This window comes from Cricetulus griseus, chromosome 2, assembly GCF_003668045.3.
Source record: "Cricetulus griseus strain 17A/GY chromosome 2, alternate assembly CriGri-PICRH-1.0, whole genome shotgun sequence".
Classification (NCBI taxonomy): domain Eukaryota; kingdom Metazoa; phylum Chordata; class Mammalia; order Rodentia; family Cricetidae; genus Cricetulus; species Cricetulus griseus.
Genome location: NC_048595.1, coordinates 181,602,341 through 181,623,624, shown reverse-complemented (window position 1 = coordinate 181,623,624; position 21,284 = coordinate 181,602,341). Strand labels below are relative to the sequence as shown.

The 21,284-nt window shown below is 40.9% G+C and overlaps 1 pseudogene; it reads left to right on the top strand.

Moving 5' to 3' along the window:
- The first annotated feature begins 1,369 nt into the window (after positions 1–1,369).
- LOC100758248 lies at positions 1,370–7,883 on the top strand (annotated as a pseudogene).
- Positions 7,884–21,284: the final 13,401 nt, after the last annotated feature.

The window sequence follows — 21,284 nt, the reverse complement described above, 5'->3', positions numbered from 1 at the left end:
TATCCATCAGACCAAGCGCAGCCCACTGGATCCCAGCTTTTGTGTCTATGCATCTGTAGTTTCTTCAGTGTCAGGTATTTTCTTCATTCCCACATTGCTCCAATCAGAGCAATCTCCAAAGCCATGCAGGTTGAGGCAACAGTCTCTTAAGCAAGGCCCCAGCTGCCTTCAATTCTACAAAAGCGGCAAAATGAGGATGCTTAAGAAGAAACATTTGAAGCTAGCAAGGGCTTGGTTCATGAAGTTTAAAGTAAAGATGACATATCCATAACATAAAAGGAAAAAAGAATGGTGGTGAGATGCTATTGCTGAAAATACCATATACTGTAGTCATGGACTATGGGAGAAAGCAAGCTTATACTACCCTGGAAGCTTTGTCCCTATTGGCGAGCTTACACAGATACTATGTAATCATGATGAGTAATCATCAATCTTACTTAGCTATGTTCTTTAGGCTGCAATAATGGCCAGCCAGGAAAGATATGCCTACCAGTGCAAGAGTGGCAAGAATGTTATAGGAGTAAACAACTTCTTTCCTATTGTTTTTAGGACCCACTCCATCAGAATTCAATCATGGCACTATTATCAGAGACAATAACTGTACTGAGTGGTTTTGTGTGTCAACTTGACACAAGCTACAGAGTCATCAAAGGAAGGAGCCTCAGCTGAGGAAATGCCTCCTTGTCATCCAACTGTAAGGCATTTTCTCATTTAATGATCAATGGGGGAGAGCCCAGCCCATGGTGGTAGTGACATCCCTGGGCTTCTGGTCCTGGGTTCTATTAGAAGGTGGGCTGAGAAAGATTTGGGAAGCAAGCCAGTAAGCAGCTCCCCTCCATGGCCTCTGTATCTGCTCCTGCCTCTGGGATCAGGCCCCTTATGAGTTCCTGTCCTACCTTCCTTCAGTGATGAACAGCAATGCTAATATGTAGCCAAATAAACCCTTTCCTCCTCAACTTGCCTTTGGTCATGGTGTTTCATCACAGTAACAGAAGCCATATGTAAGACAATAACCTAAGGCTAGGTTTATCATAGACCCCTAGGGAGAACATATTATTCTTCCTCTGATAAATGTATATAGTATTAACCTAACGCCTAAAGATTTATATCCATAAATTAGTATGTCTCTTAGCCTTCATTAGAGAGGCTTCCTTTTGCAATAGATGGTGTCTGTTTTGAAACATAGATCAACAACTGTTCTAGGTGTAGAGAATTAAGAGACTGTGGGATGCCCTAAATAGTACATCTACACCACAGTACTCATCCCAATGTCCATGGACCATCCCAAACAAGAGGTGGTAGATGGTTACAATGAAACAGTGTTTTCAGGACAAAACATGGCAGTTACACAAATGAATTCAAAGAGATTATGACCTACAGGATAATTGCACCAACTCAAGCCAAAGATCTCAGCATGGAGTGGTCAGGTGGTAATAAAGTCACCCCCAACCCCCAAACCGCTGAGGAGCTAATGGAAATTGATGGCTGCTGTGAGCGGGAGAACAAGTTTTCTTCAATGAAGCTGTTCCTTGGAGTCCATCCATGCTACACTCATGCATATCCAGGCAGCCCCCAGAGGACTTGATGGGAGAAAAACAAAAATGACACATTAAGTTAGCAGAGAGAGGTCTGAAGGATGGGAAAGGAACTGGAGTGGAGAGAATGGGGGCTGGACTAGATCAAAACACATTGGAAGCACTGACAGACATCTCCAAACAATAGCACAATGATTAAAGGAAAGAGACAGCAAAGCAGAACAGAAAGTGCTCATGCAGAAGCCGCATCCAGATAGTCACTGAGAGAGAACTTGGTTACAACAAAGCTCAGAGGAAGATGTACAGTGAGACCAATGTTGTTTCTATAGCTGTGACACACCCATTCGGCAGCCCTTACTCATGGAGTCATTCTGACTTGAGAGTGAAATATGTACTTGTGTGTGTATGTGTGTGTGTGCATGCATGTGTGTGTGTGTGTGTTTGTATACATATGCATGTATGTATATATGAATACACACACACACACACACACACACACACACACACACACACACACACACAAACAGTCTAATTTTTTTGAGTGAGGTCCTTGCTGTGAAGACCTCAAACTTGCAGTGATTTCCTGCCTCTGTCTCTTGAGTTCTTCACCACCACACCTGGCAAACCATATTATCTAAGAAATTAGAAACTTGGCAAAGTCATAGATGGCATAGTCCTCTGATGGATATGGGCAAAGTAAGTTGAAAACCTGGGAAGGATTCACCATCCTAGTTGCCACTAAGAGTATGTGTGACTGACAGGAAGTCAGACTACCAACATCAGCAGGAATTTGGAAGAAGTTGATTCCATCCTTCACTGATGAGTTTGGGGATTTCAAGGCTTCAGGTGTAGCAAGTGACTGCAGATGTAGTGGAAACAGTGAGAGAGCCACAACTAGAATAGAAGCTTGAGAAGTGAGAGGCAGTCCGTGAGCATCCATCCCTGTGGGCGAGTACAAGGTGGCACACCTCTTAGAGTTCCAGAAGGACCTGCTGGAGGATGCACACTAACCACTGGACTTCACTCATATGATGAAATGTTGACACTTCTTGGGAGACTGGACACGCATGCTCAAGTGAGAACAGATAAATGGAGGGCCTGGAGTTTGCTGGATACTCTGAGAGAAGGTGGCTGTGATGAAAGAGATTGTGTTGTTGCTTTGAATAGAACTAGCAGGTTTGATGTTTCAGAACCTACTGTGATAGCAGAGCTGATGGACAAGTGCCACATACTGCACTCTTTTGTCAAGAGAATCATCCTTTATCACCATATGCTTTCTCCAAATACTGCCTCTTGTGATTAGAACTATCTTGAAGATCAGAATAGTCTTTCTAGACAGGAAAACCAGTCAGGCTGCTTTGCTAGCTCTGCTAGAGCAGGAGCTGATGGAGTGATTTGGTGTGGAGACCAAAGTGTGTTCTGTCCTCATAGAGCTGATTGTCCTGCCTAGAAATGATGGCACTATGACAGAGGCTGTGGCTATAAGGCACAAGATGTTCCCATGGTTGGGAAGTGATGGGGAAGTGCTTCTGTGTATGTGTTTGTCTTACTGGATGATAAATAAAGTTCTGTTTGGCCAACGAGGCAGCAAGTTAGACAGGACAAGGAGTCAAAGAGGATTCTGGGAAATGTAGTAGAGAAGTGGTGATCCAGGCAGGAAGTGACATAGTAAGGAAACTCATATTTAAGCAAGGAGAAACAGGAAGTGTTCCCTTTTCCCCTCGACTCTTCCTCCAGTGGCACAATGTGATCCACTGGCAAGGAGGGACACCAATGGATGGTGTCCAATAAGATAAGTCTTATAAAATATATTGATTTATGATAATTAAGACTGAGCTAACAGATGAGAATCCTAGTCATTGGCCAAGCAGCATTTGTACCTAATATAAGTCTGTGTATTATTTTGTCCATCCACGCGGTGAGCAGAACTCAGGCGGCTGGTGGGCGGCTGGCGTGAAGTGCACACATGGCAGTAGGGCTCAGCTGCTTTTGGTAGAAAGATTTATCATAACAGGAAAGGACATTATAGCATCTTATCTTCCCTTTTGTGAGATACATTGTGGCTGTAGGATTAAGGGGAGTTGGCCAGCAAGTTACCAAAGAAATGCTGCTGCCCAAGTTTTCTAGTTATGTTCTGATACAGTGTGGGGAGTCCAAAAGGCCTATGTGGAGTGCTTCATGTCTATCTCATGTGAAACATGTTGGGAAATTTACGGAAAGAAGTTATCAGTGCTGTTGTGGTGGTTGAATTCACCATAGGCTCATATATGTGAGTATTCCTGCAGTTGGAACTTTTAGGGAAGGAGAAGAAAGTGTGGCCTTGTTGGAGGAGGTGTGTCACAGGGGGTCATCTCTGAGGTTTCAAAAGCCCAAACTATTCCAATTCTCTCTGTGTCTGTCTGTCTCTTTGTCTCTGTCTGTCTGTCTCTCCCTCTCTTTTCTCCTAACCTCTTATTTTCTGATCATATGAAACCTCTCAGTTACTGCTCCAGTGCTATGCTTGCTTCCTGCCACGCTAACCACCATGATGGTCATGGACTCGTCACTCTCTGAAACTGTAAGTGCTAGTTAAATCCTTCCTTCTATAAGTTGCCTTGGCCATGCTGTCTTATCACAGCAACAGAAAAGTAACTAAGACCACTATTTATTGCTATTTATTAACTTTATCAGTGATCCTTCAGGCTGGATTGGCAAAACAGCCTTTTCTTTTTCTTTTCTTCTTTTTTTCTTTTTGTCTCTGAGGTCCTTTCATGTCTCCTTTTATTTAAAGTCAGGTGATTCATCAGTTGATTTAAAAAATGGGATCAAAGATCACATGTTGTACAAGAGCAGACTAAGCCAGAGGATGCTCCTTCAGATCTCAGTGTTCTTTTTTCCAGTGCTAGACTGAAAAACTCACTAGAAGACTGCTTCTGTGACATTTGGGAACTCTCCAGGGGACATAGATATTCCAATACACAGTGCATTCCTCTCTGTGCTTTGTCTTCTATGTCACATCAGGAAGCAGCCAGTAATGAGAATCATTTTCTTTTAAAGCCTGTTCCATAAGTCTATTTCTGCTGGAGGTTGGCACCAGCTCCCCAGATCTGGCTCTCTTAGACCAGGAATTGTTCAACTCCTTCCATTTCTGGAGGAATTAATCTACCTGAAATAGGTATTGACATAGGGCTTGAACAGGACTCTGAGAAGAAACTTTCCCCAGAGAGCATGATACTCATGCGGGGCTCTCCTAATGTCACCATGGCCACCAGGAAGAAAGTTGAAGAGATGACAGAGAACCTAGAGCCCCACATGGATGAGCCAGATGTTAAAGAACAGATGAGAGGTATTGTTGGCTGAACTGAATGCTTCCAGCCTGGATGCTCATGAAGAGGCTGGTGGTGTAGAACAGTGAAGTAAGGTGCAAGATGAGCTGGGTATAAATGAGCTACCAGGTTGTAACAAATCAAGAAAACCAGGTTTGACAAATCATGATGACTCCATGCCTTTAGTCAATGCTGCTGTTGAGAATTTGGATGCTATTCTTCACTATGTTTGTGAAGATGTGGACATGAACACCAATGGGGTTACAATCGCTGTAACCACAATGAAGAGAGGAGACAAAACGTGCAAGGTGTCATACCACAAGCTTTATTAGATCAGTGCTTGTCAATGACTGATCCCCTTTGAGCACAGTTGGCACAGAGCACTAAGCACTGGGCATACAGCCTGCCAGGTGTGGCCCTGACACTCAGCAGGCAGAACTGGCACTGTCTAAGAGAGATTTAGGAGTCTCTGGCATCAGACACCCAGTGGTGAGTGCCAACAACATTAGCATTCTCCATCTACAAACTTGAAGTTATTCTTGGAGATCAGTTGACAGCTGCAGATCTGGTTAAAGTTTTTATTGGATTTTAAAAAAGATCTCAGTGAGTCAGGATAGGTATTCTTAAACATGTACATGATTTTCTGTAGTTTCTTTATACTGACAAAAGGAGAGAATATCTGTGTTAACTTTAGGAGATTCGAGTGACAGATAATGGTAGAACTTGCTATTTTTGAGCTGCACTAGCTGAATAGCTATTTTACTTTGGGAAGAATATAGTTCTAAAAGTGTTTATTCTTATTTATGTCTGTTGTTCTGAACCTGTATGTAAAGTTTCTTCTGGTCATTGGGCTTCCTACAAGCAGGAAAACAAAATGCCCAGGAAGCTCTACACAATGATATCCCCAACCTTCAGAGTAGATGTTATCAATGAGCTGGTAGACAATTTTGGCAAGTGTCTGAAATGGTCTAGTCAGCAAGCCTTTGCCTTTGTCTGCCAGGTGAGAAAGGCCTGGGCATACCTACTCATGGAGCTTCTTGCAATTCCATCTCTCTCAAATCCTCTTATTGTGAGGAACAGAAGTAGCTATCCAGCTGTTCTTGAGATCACATGCTCCTCAAAGATTGGTGTCTGTCACCATCTCAGCTGACTGAGCACGTCCCCACACTGACATACTCAAGCCATATGCACACACCTGCATGTGCCATTCTGTGCACACACCATCCGAAGACACCATAGTGCCCACCATCCAGGATGCAGGTTGGAGACAAAGGTATAGACTGGCTGTATTGGGTTTCTTCAGAAAAGTTGGAAACTGCACTGGAAGACAAGCATGGTGGTGCACATTTGTAATCTCAGCACGTGAGAGGAGGATCGTGAGTTCAAGATCAGTGCTAGTTAGCGTAAATGACCTAAATAGAATGGGGAGGTAGTCAGCTAGTAAACTAAGCCCTACCTTACACAAAAAAGATTCTGTCTGCTTTTACCACCACTGCCAAAATATAAAAAACAAACAAATGAAAACCGATGAACATTTTGAATAGACATAAAACTTGTTTACCTCGATTGAAACATGATACATGTCTACCTGAGGTCCTGAAGCATCTTGTGGTACCTGAAGTAATATATACAATATATAAATACTTTTGGTTTGGTTTGGGTATTTTTTTTGTGTGTTTCCATGTAATTGAAATTCTGGTTTAAGTATATAAAAATCCATACCTCAGAAGTTGTTGCTCAGGGTTCTGTCCTCTGTATGATAGTTTGGGGTGCTGGCCTGACAGAGCTGCAGCACTTGTTTCTTTCCATCTGGACTGTCACTGAAGGCGATATCTCTCCATGGACCAGTTTGTTGTGCACCTGATGCCACATTTGCTTACTTAGGCAAATGACAGGGTTCCAAATGTTACAGTGCTCCTCACAAAAACAAAAACAAACAAACAAAAAAACAACTATGACAGACACTACTAGAGGAATGGTACTTCTTAGCCTTGGCTGTCATCAAGCAGCCATATACTGACCATCATGGCCCTCAAGATGGATGGAGACAGAGATATCAAGTACTTTGCAAGCATCCACCCCTCCAGCACCAAAGCCTCTGAAGATGCAATGAGTCCTACATCCTTAACCTATTGGAAAACATGAACCATGGCATTCTCCCTGCTTCTGCAAGAACCACGAACCAACTGCCCTGAAACAGTCTGGAACAGGTGGGGGGCTATCTTCCTCCTGCTGACTCAGTTATAGGTACTAATTGTTACCCCCAAGTCTGGGGGTTTTAAGAGACAAGAAAAAGTCCTGTAATCACCATTACTTTTTTGACATAAGAGAAAGTAATTTTTCAGAGGATTATAATTATCACCAAAGCCTTAACTGATTATTTCATCTTCCTGACTGAAGGAAGCCCTAGCTGGCAGAGCATTTTCTTTTGGAAAGAATGAGGTTCCTTCCCAGAGGCCCGCCTTGCTTTCTCCTGGGTTTATGCAATGACTGATAAGTGAAATTCTTATGGCTAGAAGGCTGATGTGTACTGGATGGAAAAGACCTGCAGTATTAGCCTAAGCATTCCTTCCAGGTGCAGACTCTGTTCGATGCCATGGCTGCCCATCCCAGCCCTGAGTGTAAATAGTTTTTGATGTGTATAACTGGCAAAAGAGATTTTTGTTTTGTTTTTTATTTCTCCTAAGGGCTTGATGTTAACACTAAAATAGACTCCGATTTTGATTCCTAATACATTATCGCACACATTTACACAATATTTTCAGGATCTCTTTCTACTATTTTTTTTCATGCTAGCTATAACCTAAAGGAAATTTCTTAGAATAATATATTTAAGGGTATTTTAACTTGATCACGCTAATCTCTGAGGTGTAACTTTTCTTTCTGTGTTTCACAGGGGTGCCATTCTGGGGTAGGCAGTCTTAATTGTGCTATTAGAACTATCACGGTACAAGTGCCTGAAGATAGAACTGAATTGCTGCAGCTCGGGGAAAACTGTTTAGTGAATGAAGAGATGTTTCTCACTGATGAGCAAAGAAAGTAGGAGTTACTTGAAGTGTGCTTTTAGAGGAGATGCTGTGAACATCATCCAAATGACAAGAACGGACTTAGACAATTGCATAAGCTTAGTTGATAAAGTAGCCGCAGGGGTGAGAAGATTGGCTCCAGTTTTTATAGATGCTCTACTGTGGATAAAATGATATTAAGAAACATGGAGACATCTATTGTGAAGGGGAGAATCAGCGAGAAGCAAACTTCATTGCACTTGTACATTGTTTTAAACATAATTTCTATTGCATGTTGTATATAACTTTTATACATGATGGGAAATAAAGAAATTCATATTATTTGCTCTGTTGTGACATTTTACTTATTGTAGTGTTTTGCAAATGAACCTTCAATATCTTTAGCATATACCTGTAACAGGGTGAAGAAATATACAGCATGCTAACATAAATTATACTGTTATGGGGATAGCTATGTTAATGCCATACAAAGAAGAACTCAGACACAGAGAAATTATCAGAGAAAAATGAGATGCTACAAAATGGTAAAGGAAGTGTGTGTCCAGAATGATACAGCAATCCCTAATGTGTATGAGCCAACAACCCAACATCAAAGCACATGAGCCCAAAGCAAATGGCACTTCAGAGAGAAATGAATGAAGCCATCATTCTAATGAGAGTTCAGTGTTCCTCTCCCAGTAATTGGCAGAGCCAGAAAAGAGAAAATCATTAATGACAGCACTGAACTGAAGAAGCATCATCAGTCAACTGAATCTAATTGACGTTTATAGAGTGTTTCAATGAGCAGAATATAGAACAGTTGCCAAAAGAAAACATATTGTGGGCCATACACAGCATCTCAGGAAAATTTTCAGAAAAAGAAATCTTAAAAAGCAAACTCTTAGGACTAGAGAGATGTCTGGCTCAGCAGTTAAGAGAACTTGTTCAGTTCTATTACTCACATCGGGTCGCCTCCAACTGCTTGTGTCTAGAATATCCAATACCCTTTTTGGCCTCTGTGTGTACCTGCACACATGTAGCACACACACACACACACACACACACACACACACACACAAATAAATATAAATTTCTTTTTAAAGTATAATCTTATACTATACTGGAATTAAGCTAGACACCAATAGCAGAAAAATACCAAGAAAATCTCAAAATGTTCATCATGAAATAGTGCATTCAGAGATAATGGAAAGACCACAGGAGTCCAAGGGATAGAAAATATCTTAGCAAAATGTAAGTAATTGGAAAATAAAACTTGTCGAAATCTGCAGGAATTGGCAAAGGTTTTGATTCAGCAGAAATTTATAGCTTTGTATATGTATATCAGAAGGAAGCTCCAAAAATCAATAATCTAAGCTTCTAGTTGAAGAAAATAGAAAGAGAAGAGCAAATTAACTCAAAGGGGAAAGAGAAATACTGAAAACCAGAATCGATGCAATTTAAAATATCAAGAAAGAAAATCAGTAAACCCAAACACCAGTTCTTTGAAAATATCAATAAAGTGATAAATATCTGCTTAAGATACTAAGAACAACAACAACAAAAAGATACCAGCAAATAATATCACAAATGAGAACGGAGCCATCACTACTTATTTCATGGATATTAACTGGTGGCCAAAGGGATCCTGGGAGGAATCCTGTGTTAGATAACAAATCTCATATGTTAGATAACAAAGGACAACACATGGAAAGAGGTGGAGCCTGCTAGAGCCAGGGAGATCTGAGAATGTCACCTTTTAATCCGGCAAAAAAGTCCCTATGTATTCTTTTTAACCCTTAAATCTAATAACAGTCCCCACTCTTGCTGTGTATCTCATGATGGTTTAGCTTTTGTTTGCATACTGGTTGGTTAGGGTTTGGATTGTTGTGTTAGATTCTCCCAGTCCACCCCAAGGAATTCTCTCCTGTTCATTTCAGCCACATCTCACACACCTGCACTCATACACTTCTTACATCTTTTCTTCTTCTTTTCACCTTGTTCCATCTTCTTTTTACTTCTTAAATATAACTTTCCATAGCTTCATAGCATCTGTGGACCCTACCGATATCTTAACTTTCCCCTCTTAGCTTCCTAGCTACGTCTTCATCTTGATATTTTCTTTTCAAATCCAGTCTAGTACTCCTTATCCTTAGTCATCTTATTTTGACTCCTCTCCTCTCCTCTCCTCTCCTCTCCTCTCCTCTCCTCTCCTCTCCTCTCCTCTCCTCTTCTCTCCCGCCCCCTAGGCTCTCTCTCTGTCACACACACACATAAACACACATGTATATGTATAATAACATAGTTTTAGGTAAGTAGAAATATGATTCCTTGGGTTTTGACCTTGATGTTATTTATCCCCCTCCTTCCTTCTCCTTCTTTATTGACCTTCATCCCCCTTCCTACTTTGAGTCCCCTTCGCTATTTTAACCACAAATGGAAAGAATACAGAGATCAACAGAATGAATGGTGGAGAGCCCAGACCCAACAGATATATACATTACAACTCTTGCACCTAAGGCTTAGGCAGAAAGATTGTGAGAGCCAGAGGACCAGGAGGTCTTCTGTGAAATTGTGTCTTCTAGAAATGGCTGCTTAAGAAAGACCTAAACAATGATAATTTTAATAAATATGCTAATGAGGAAGGAAAAAAATCCCATGAGATCCAACCCCTAGACAAAGAACCATAGGCAACTAATGACTTCTGAGAGAAGGAGAATTAGGCTCTGGAAAGAATGAGGCCCTCATTTGTCATATAATACAAAGTGGTCCCTGAAATTATATACAGATTAACAGCAAACACATACTTAGCAGGTTATTTTTATTTACTTACGTATCTCTCTATATGTAACAACAATAATCTGAGAAAAGGAGAGCATCAGATTGAGAGGGAATAGAATTTACAGGGAAATACCAGAGGATTCTGAGGAAAGGGACATAGAAGGGAGGTAGTGTTGTTATAATATTTTAAAAATATTTCTTTAAAAAGAAATTTTAAAACACATTGTGATAGGAAATATGCATATGACAAGCACATACACATTTTAAAAATGTAAATAGATAAACTCCTGTTTTGAAGCCTCTACTGTATCATGAAGCAAAACTCAAATATACCTTCAAATTTAAAAAAAAACATACCTCAGGTAGAATACTTTCAAAGCAAAAACAGGCATATGACTATTAGGCAAACATGAAAACATGCTGAAGGATGTAATCTACACAGATGGTTGTTTCATTATGGAAATCTATGAACAAATAAACTTATATCAACCTACTTTAAAAAACTGTAGGAAATACTACAGGAAATGGAAACATATTAGTAGAGGAGATTTTAATTCCATTTCTCTGTGTTCCTAACATATTAGTGGATAACTAATACAAATAATAGGGTAGTTCTAATTGATTTTCAAGAAATTAAATTTCATTTATTTGCATTCTTTTTACATACTCATAACTGGATTTAGGGGCTGGAGAGATGACTCTGTGGCTAAGATCACTTCCTGCCCTTTAGTACCGTAATTTGTCTCTCAGCACCCATGTCAGGTAGCTCACAACTGTCTGTAACCTCAGCTCTAGGCTCACCCAATGCCCTCTCCTGGCCTCCATCCTACTCACTCACCCTAACACACAAAGTAAGAAAAAATAACTTTTTAAAAATCCTAGATTAACAAGTCATATTTTAGGCCATAAATAAATTATTAATTAAAAATTTTACATTAGGTGATATAAACAATAAATATAAATATAGGAATAGATGGGTACATGATAAAAAGCAATTCATTCCTTATTAAAAACCAGGCAGTTCAGGAGATAAGATTATATAATTAATATGACAAAATAATATAACTTTGCTATATATGAGCAATAGAAAAAAAACTTTAACAATGGTAAGAAAAATGATAAAATACCTAAGAAAATGTTTTTTTGAATTTTTTTTAAAAACTAAGATGTATAAACAGCATCATAAACATGTCAGTTCTCTCTCATACAATCTATTTACCATAGTTGGATTCTCATAAAATGTTATCTGAACTTAGTTTTAATAAAGATAGACTGATTGTAAATAGCTAATACTTTAACCACCAAAAGATAAAAACAATTTTTTCTTGGAAGTACACAGAAGCATCATGTACAAACCCGCAGCATAATTCCATAGCATCAAAATAAAGACACAAAGTCAGAAAAACATACATGTATCACATATACAAGTATATTTTTCTTTTATCGTGTAATGATTCCCTATAAATTAATTTAAAAAGCAATATTATAATAGAGTTAATAAGAAAGTGTTTTGAAAGATAATGGCCCATGGTTCCTATATTTGAATGTTTGGTTCCAAGTTGGTGGAACTGTTTGAGAAGGATTGCGGGGGGTGTGGTTTTGCTGGAGATGTATCACTAGTGTGGCTTTGAGGTTTCAAAAGCCCAAGTAATTACCTGGTTAGCTCTCTCTGTGCCTTCGTCTCTCCCTGCCTCTTGCTTGTGGATCAACATGTAAACACTTAGCTACTGCTCCAATGCCATGCCTACCTGCCTACTGCTATATTCTTCAGCATGATGGTCACAGACTCACCTTCTGAAACTGTTAGTCCCAAACAGATCTGTCTTTCATAAGTTGCCTTCATCATGGTGCCTCTTCACAACAATAAAGAGCAGCTAAGACCCAGAACTACTGAGCCTCACTCTTCATGAGATAAATACAAAGAAAGACATTTCTGTTTATAAACCAGCACATTCAGATGCCCAACAACAAGCTACTGCTGCTGGAGAAGTAAGGAAGCTGACAGCTACGTGTCACTCATGAGGGTATGCCTAATGCATCTTCCACGGAGAGCCATCGGTAGCACTGGTTAAAAAGTTCCAAGCTCATATATGATTTGATCAAGCAACCCCACTTCTGAGAACTTACACTAGAGTTCTGCATGCACACACATAAAATGACACATATCAAAGTAGAACCAAAACAGTACAAAGACTGTGTCCTGGGGAGATGAGGACAAATGCCTATTCGCCCCACATAGGGCACAATACAGATAAAAGGGAAATGATTCTACCTATGTCTATCTTAGTGAACCAGTGAATTTCATAGGCTTACTTACAGGATTATGGACGGAGATTACTTAAACGAGCATTGTGACCCAAAGACAGCTGCATCTCCTAAAAGCCCATTTCACTATGGGTAACAACCCATGAAAGCTGCATCCCTAGAGTTCCCTGAAAAAAATTCAGGTAGCCCCAGCACTCAGTATCTCCTCTCCCCAGCAGTTGTTAGGGCTTATGTAACCTTGGTGAGGGGCTTATGAATCTTCAGGAACTCCCTAAGCCTTGTAAGTTTTATTTGCTTCCTAGGCCTGGCAAGGTTTAGACACTTTTCTCCCTCCTCAGGAGGGGAAGTTTCAATATTTGTGAGAAATAGTTATATAACAGGGGTGAATAAAGACATTCAGGAATTAATAGAGGTTCATTGGGAATTGATGACCTATTGAGTAGAACAACATGGGTTTCTTTATCAGGGAAGCACTTAATGGGGTATACTGAGCTCCTCTGTGTGTGTGTGTGTGTGTGTGTGTGTGTGTGTGTGTGTGTGTGTGTGTATGTGTGTGTGTGTATGTGTGTGTGTACATACACAAATGTTATTCAATATAGTATATATATTCAAAGAATTACAAAGGTATAATGCTGTATACAGGAGGTATATAAGTCAGGGAAGAACTGACTTTTATAGGATTTTCAGAAATTAGTATATGATTTCTGGGGCCCAGAACAAAGTGAAAATGTGAGAGTTTTCTTGTTTAAAATAAAGGCTTTCAATATGGCAAAGAAGAGTATTGTGTGAAGTGGTAGGTCCTTCTGTAGTGGGACCGTGCACCCCCACATGGACCACAAATCTGTGAGTCTGATAGTTCCTGAATGATTCTGCCATGAAACCTAGCTCTGACCTGCAGGGCCAGTGTTAAAGTGTGGCTTGAGTGAGTTGTCAGATTGTATCTGATCCATTAGGTCAACCACTGATGATTTGTTCACCAGTGAGGACTATGCCCAAAGAGCACTCATTCATGTCTTTTCTCAAATATGGAGTACATGAACGTTTTAATGTAAAATCATCAACTTCGCTTGAACTTAACATGCTTGCAGATCACTCAGTTAACATGAAACAAAACTGGAGTTTGAACTCCTTTTCTGGGAGTCATTTTTAGTAGTGAACCTGTTAGGCACAAAATATCATAGTACATTAAATAACTTTAGGGGAAAGTAATTCTGGCTATTATGAAATTCTGGTGTTATTGTGGTAGTTTGAATGTAATTGGCCCCCATAATCTTAGAGGGAGTGGCTCTATTAGGAGGTGTGGCTTTGTTGGAGTGAATGTGGCCTTGTTGGAGGAATCATGTCACTGTGGGGGTGGGCTTTGAGGTTTCCTATGCTCAGAATACCACTCAGTGTCTCAGTTGAACTTTCTGTTGCCTGAAAGATATAGGACTCTCAGCTACTACTCCAGCACAACGTCTACCTGCGTGCCACCATGATCCCCATCATGATGATAATGGACTGAACCTCTGAAACTGTAAGCAAGGCTCCTCAATTAAATGTTTCCTTTCTAAGAGTTGCTGTGATCATGGTGTCTCTTCACTGCAATAGAAACCTTAACTAAGACAGTCATGTAGGGAGGCAAAGTGAGTGTACTCTATTGCAATATGTACCCAATTCACATGCTTATTAACTCTAGTTAGAACTTCTTGATAAAACCAATGTGTTTGCTAGGAAGAGACAATAAAAAGGACTTTAGAAAGGGCAATGAGGAATCGAGGCTTTAAAGGAGGGCAGACCCCAAGTACATAAAATATTGAAATGTTGAAAACAAATAAATAAGGCATATTATGCTTGAGGTAAGGAGATGGTGACAGTTATTGCTGAAATTGAATGAGGCAAATTGACAATGCTGCAGCAGGATCTCTGTAGATGGTAAGGGAAGAGGCCCACAGTGAAAGCAGAAGATTGTTCATAGTGAGAACAGAGGCTGACTTCCATAAAAAGATTAAGGATTAAAACAGCAGAGTCCAAAGTATTGAGGAAGATAAAAAGGGCTTGCAGCTGGATATGAGATAAACAAATTAAACAAATAAGAAGCAGGGCAAGGCTCTTGGATAGTGACAGCAGGGTAGCTTGCAGCCAGGCCTCAATCTATCGCCCTTGCTGATCGATGTTTTTGCTTTTAGTACCCTGCTTCTAATGCAGAGAAAGTTGTAAGTAAGGATGGCTTCTAACAACACACTGTCACCTAGGAGACCACCTTAGACCACCCAAAAGACAAACAGCTAAATAGGAAGTAGCCAAAAGACTGCAGTTACATCATGGTGGCTGTGAATGGATTAACTAAATGTCTGTCATGGCAAAACTTGTAACTGTCACTGGTAATGTGACTGTGGAGAACAGAAAGAGTTCAGTATAATTAAGAGCACTCTGGATACCTTCAATATTGAAGGTAGCAACATGAACCAGTGACTAACAACTAGCAGACAGTCGAGGCCAAAGCTGGAGTCAGAGACGCACAAATGGGCCTTCAACTTCCCCTAACAAGCTGGACATCTCATAGAAAGTGCACGATTATCTCCATGGTTGGGTTTTACTTAGTCTCAAGAGTTCACGTCATTAATCTTCTTTGGCATGATACAATGGACTAAGAGCTACTGTCCCAGTTGGATCTTTAATATCTGTAAGTGTGTGGCATCTTAGGTTCTTGGGTCAAATGCAACGGGGACAGGAAAAGTCTATTGCTCTTAAAATTCCTGCATCATTAGTACAGTGGCAAATCAAGGCTAAAGGATTTGGAATTTATTCTCCTATTAGGGGATGGGAGAATCAAAGGTTCATTTGAATAACTTGGTGGTGGTGTGCAGAAATCCAAGTCTATGTCACGACTTCAGCCTTGTAACTTAAACTAGCACCAGAACAGTGACTGAAGGCATGATACAGGAGGCAATAGAAAAAATAGCATCGTGCTTAGAATTTTGATCAATAGAGTTGATGCAGGGGGAATAGCTGTCAGGAATTATTTCTCGTTGCTGAATGATACTATTGATGAAGTGGGAAAGGCATATCTGAAAATAGTTTCATGAATAAGGTGATGAATTTTTCTTTCAACTGTTTGCCTTTGGAGCCATCCTGAGTCAGGCCTACAGGCACAGAAGTTCTAACAGCTGATTCTTTCTCTTGCCTGTAAGGGGGTTGTATGTTGAGACTGATAGTTTTTAAAAGCAATGTACCAGTGGGCTGGGAGATTGCTCATCTGATGAAGTGTGGGTCTTGCAAGCACGAAGACTTGAGTTTAATCACCAGAACTCACATAATATGCTAGCTGTGGGGATTGGGTAGATGACTCTTCAGATAAAGTACCTATTGCACAAGCATGAGGAAGACCCAAGTTCAGATCTCCTGTGCCTATGTTAAAAGCTGAGTGTGGTGGCATGTATCTGTAACTCCAGTACTCTGAAGGCAAAGGAAGGCAGATCCCTGAAACTCACTGACTAGCCCGTGTAGCCAATTGTTGGGCTCCACATTCAGTGAGAGATCCTGTCTCAAAATAGAACATGGTGAGCAATAGAATAAATACCAAACATAATACTCTAGTCTGTATACAACAGGGGGGGGGGCTCGATGTCCAGACAGCCTAACCTAGTAGCCTGTTTGTTGGCTTTCAGTCCAGTGAGAAACCCTGTCTCAAAAACAATAAGAAGACTGAACAGCTCCTGAGGAATGACACCTGACATTTCCTTTGGCTCTACAAGTATGTGCACATAAACCAATGCATCGGAAGTCTGAACTTTCTCGACGGGTACTGTGGGAATTAGGTTTGGGAGTGTGGAGAAAGATGACAGTAGTGAGGGCAGCAGACGTGACTCCTGCAATCCCAGTGGCACATGATGTGGTGAGTACAGGTTGGTTCCTACCCTTCTTTGCTGGAAGATGTGATATTAGACCTGGTATTGTTTCTCATGTGTGCTATTGGATAGCAAGAATAAAATGGGCCATATTTGTTAAAGTTAAAGATACTTTTCCTGATGGTCATAAGAAATAGGTACTTCTCAAAGAAGAGCCTAAAAGAAAATAACATATTCTGTAAGAGAAAACAGTAATGAGAAACGAGGGGAGGCTAGTGCATCGTTATGCATACAAGGTAAGAGGGAATCTTGCAGGAAAATAATCCTGCATGGCTAAACATGGTGGGGAGGGTGAAACTACCATCTGCCCCTCTCCCAACTGCCAACTGCAATTACTCCCAGAACTGTATGAAATGGTTGAGGGTTCTTCATGCACTATAGCTATGCCACAGTCTGTATTCTTTCACACTTGTGTGCATGTCTGCAATAGCATGAAGCTTTTTATGTTTTGAGCAAATATCTTTCTTAACATGCATAGCTTTCTTCAGGATAGGAAGTAGGACTGAACACACTGCAGTCCCTTAATCTGTGTATCTTTTCCAGTTACGGGTCTCTGTGTTGACTGATAATCGTCTACTGCAAACAAAAGCTTCTCTGAGATTTCTTAATCTACAGTTATAAGTGTAATTCATTAGGAGTTTAGTTTAATACAGTGTCCACTTAGCAGAATAATAACAGTACTAAATTCTCTCCTAGCAGAATAATAGTTGTAGACCCTCTACTTACAGTCTATGACCTCTGGTGATGGTAGCAGGTATGAGTTTCTTCTTGTGGAGTAGACCTTAACTCAATAAGAAAGTAGTTGGTTGTTTCTATGACATCCATGCCTCTACTGCACCATGGGCATGTTTTGCCTTGTCAGTCATTGTTGTAGCTCTCAGAGTTCACATCTGGATATGACTTAGGATTAATTTTTCTCCTCTAATAGGTTGCATAGTGCCTTCCAGCTCTATGAAATCTAGTCAAAAGGGATGCAGCTTTTCAGATCCATCCCAGTAGAATGTTCAATCTTAAACAGAACATATATACTGTATCCCCTTTTCTAAAGGCTAAGGGATCACTGTGGAAGAGGGGCCACAAAGAGCATAACAGTCATAGCAAGTTGATAGTTACAAGGAAACCGTGTTTTTGGGACACAGCAGGGCAGCTGCCCATGTGAACTTACAGCAGCTATGACAGCATGCACACAACCTGTGCAAGCCTAAGCCAGACCAAGTTCTAGCATGGAGAGAAAAGCTGCACAGAGTTCTACCCCAGCTGAGAAGCTACTGACAAACTGGAGAAAGGTTAGCTTTTTCTAAGAGTTTCTGATGAGTTGACCATGCTCCAGTAGAAGGTCACACATCCAAGAATATCTGGTGGCACAAAACTGGCCTTGTTGGGGTAACAAAGGAAAAAGCCGAGTGAGAAGGGGAGAGGGGCCTTTGAGAAAAGTTGGAGGAGATAAGGTGAATATGATCAAAACACATTATGAAATTCACAACCAATAAAGGTTTTTGAAAAGCAATAACAAAGAGAAAAAAGAGAAAGGGATTACTTTGTGCTATTTCTGGCATTGACTTCTAGCATAGAGCTTTACTCAATAAACATTGGTTGTGTGAATATTTTGAAATATTTCTAGTAAGTGTGGTATCTAAACTTAGCTTGTACATAAGCCACTTATCTATACTGACAAATTAGGTAAGGAATCTTATCTTCCATCACAGATCTGAGGCCAAGTTTAACGGCTTTACAGTGAGTGACAAGAATTTTATGTATATGAAGAAAATGAGGAAGTAAACGGCCTCTGAAGTCATGGTTTTGATCAGCCTTAATCACAATTGTGAGTCTTTGGAAAGAATGGTTTAAGAGCACCCTGCAGCAGTGGCTGTAGGACCCTGATGCAGTTTCCTAATCCTCAAGGTGCTCAGACACACTCCTTTAACAGAGTGCCTACTGAGTGTGGGGACTGACTTTTGGAACACGATGGGGGGGAAAAAAACAGAAAACATGTTCACGAAGCTTGTTTTCATAATGTGAAAGAGCAGCAAACAAATAGTTATCTTGTCATATTGGGAGGAGCTGGGTGTTCAAGGAAAGTCACTCTGGGACTGGAGGGGTGGGGCTTGAAAGCTGAGAGTTGCCTGTTAGCAAAAGATGCAAAGGGAAATGCACATTTTGGGTGAAGGAACTCAGGGTAGGTCAGACACAGGGCTTCAGGCTCTGGCAGAACAGGTCCTTGGGGCTGGTTCCTGAGATGGGGAAAATGGAGCAAGCTGTAGCACAAGAGAAGAGTCTAGAATGCAAGGTGAGAAGTCTTTACATTTTTTTTTTCCATGTGGAAAACAAAGGGTCTGTTAGGGTTTGAATCCAAAAATTCTTTCAACTGCCATGTGCTAAAAGTGAATTTTGTTAACAGCCTGTGGGCTCCTGGGAGGTGGGAAAATTTGTTAGAGAGGAGGGGCTGGTTGGAGGAAGCAACACAGGGCAGGGTGCCTTTGAATGGGATATTAGAGCCTACCACCCCCACCCCACCTTACCCCTACTCCATCCCCACCCTACCCTTACTCCACCCCATGCCCACCCCAACCCCACTCACTCCTACCCCACCCCACCCCCACTCCTGCTTCTCAGCTGTTCTGAGTTGAGTGAGAATCTTTGTTTGCTCATCCTCTGTCCCAGGCCCAGGAACAATAGAGCCAACTGACCTTAAATTGCCATCTCTGAAAAAATGGGCCCAGATAAATCTTGGCTCCTCTAAGTTGATTATCTTGGTTATTTTCTGATAGTCACAGCTAAGGCAGGATCACAAAATTTTTATAAGTAAGTATTCTATGAAGATAAATTATTTTGTCTGCCAAGGCAAATAGAGTGAAACTGTGATGATGAGGGCCCTTTGTGGGGGGAATAAACAGGTATTGACACTTTCACAGTATAGCTCATCTTCACAGAACACATAACTTTTACAGCTAAAATAACACTATTTACTGGTGAGGCTGGGGCATGTCTCAGTCTGTAAAATGCTTTCCTCGAAATCACAAAGACCTAGTTTGATCTCTAAAACCCACATTAAAAAAACGATCAGCTTGGTGTGGTAGTGCACAGCAGTAATCTTAGTGCTGGCAGGAGGAGCAAGTGGATATCGCTGGAGACCCCTCCCCTCCTCCCTTCCCCCATTCACTTCCCCCCAATTAAAAAACAAAAACAAAAACCTCCACCTGAACTCTGTCTCATGGTGTCTTTCTCTCACGAGCTGCTTTTTAAATACAACAAATAGACCTAATTTTAAATATTCATAGGACAGTTCTGAATGTTTGTAATGTTCATATGAGTATCCCAAAAAGGTGTTCACAGGTGGATGGAAGACAAGGCTGACTGGGCATCTAGCTGAGAGGGGTTTGAATCCAAACCCCTGTAGGGTATGGTCAAGATGCAGAGATGTGTACACATGGTCATATGGATACAGTGTGTAAGCTGTTTGGGCAACCTTACTCCGGTTGTCTTGTTGATTTTCTAGCTCATGGGCTTTTTTCCTGTTCAGAGAAAAGCTACTCACTAAGACCTTGCCTGTCTTGTTCGTTGCAGCATACCAGCTCTCAGCACACTGCAGCCATTAATTAATATTTGCTAAATGAATGAAGAAATCAACATACCTTATAACTATTAAGGGTGTGAGCCAAAGGGATGGAGATGGTTGGTATCTGCTTTCAGGACCGCCCCAAACAAAGCTGTTTAAAGAGTAACCTAGCTGGCCGCCTACACACATTCTGAGTGGATAAGGTAACAAAGGGAACAACCCACTGTAGCTGCAGTGTCATATCTACAGTCAGGAAACTGCTAAATAATATAAGTTTTCAGGGAAGAATTGTAGAATGTTTAAAGCTAAGTTCAAGAGATGCATGAATTTCAAATCTATGAATAGAAACGAAAATTTCCAACTAAAACAAAAGCTGTAATTCTTCATATACAGTGAACACTAGGCAGTTTAAAAAGCCCTTTCATTCATGTTGTTTTATTTGACTTTGTTACCTACCTGAGTGAGTGCTGGACAATATTATTCCCATTTTATAGATGGAAATAAGGAGAATTAGGTGGTTCTGATAGGGGGATGTTGCAGAGAAAGGGGTCTTTAGATCCAAATTAGGATTTCTGATTGTGAAGCTCCCCCCCCCCTTTTTACACTTCATTCATTGGTTTCTTTAACATGTTGTCGGTTTATTGTACACTAATTGTTTCAGGTGCCTATAAAATAAGGTAGTTGCTCTCGGACCCTAGATTTTTTTTTTTAAATTTTATTTCATTATAAAATACTGTGCATTATTTAAGAAAATCAGCAAGTAACTTGCCACCTCGGTCTAGTGCCCAGTACCGCTCTCGGGAGGCAACCTCTGCTACGTGGAAGGCTTTGATCACTGCCTTGCCCGGAGGTGGGACAGAACGACGTGGGCGGCGGTGCACCCAGGCCGGTTCTGGGTGGGTGTGGGGCAGCGCGGCGGAGGCCGGCCGAGGGGCGTGGCGGGGCGTGGC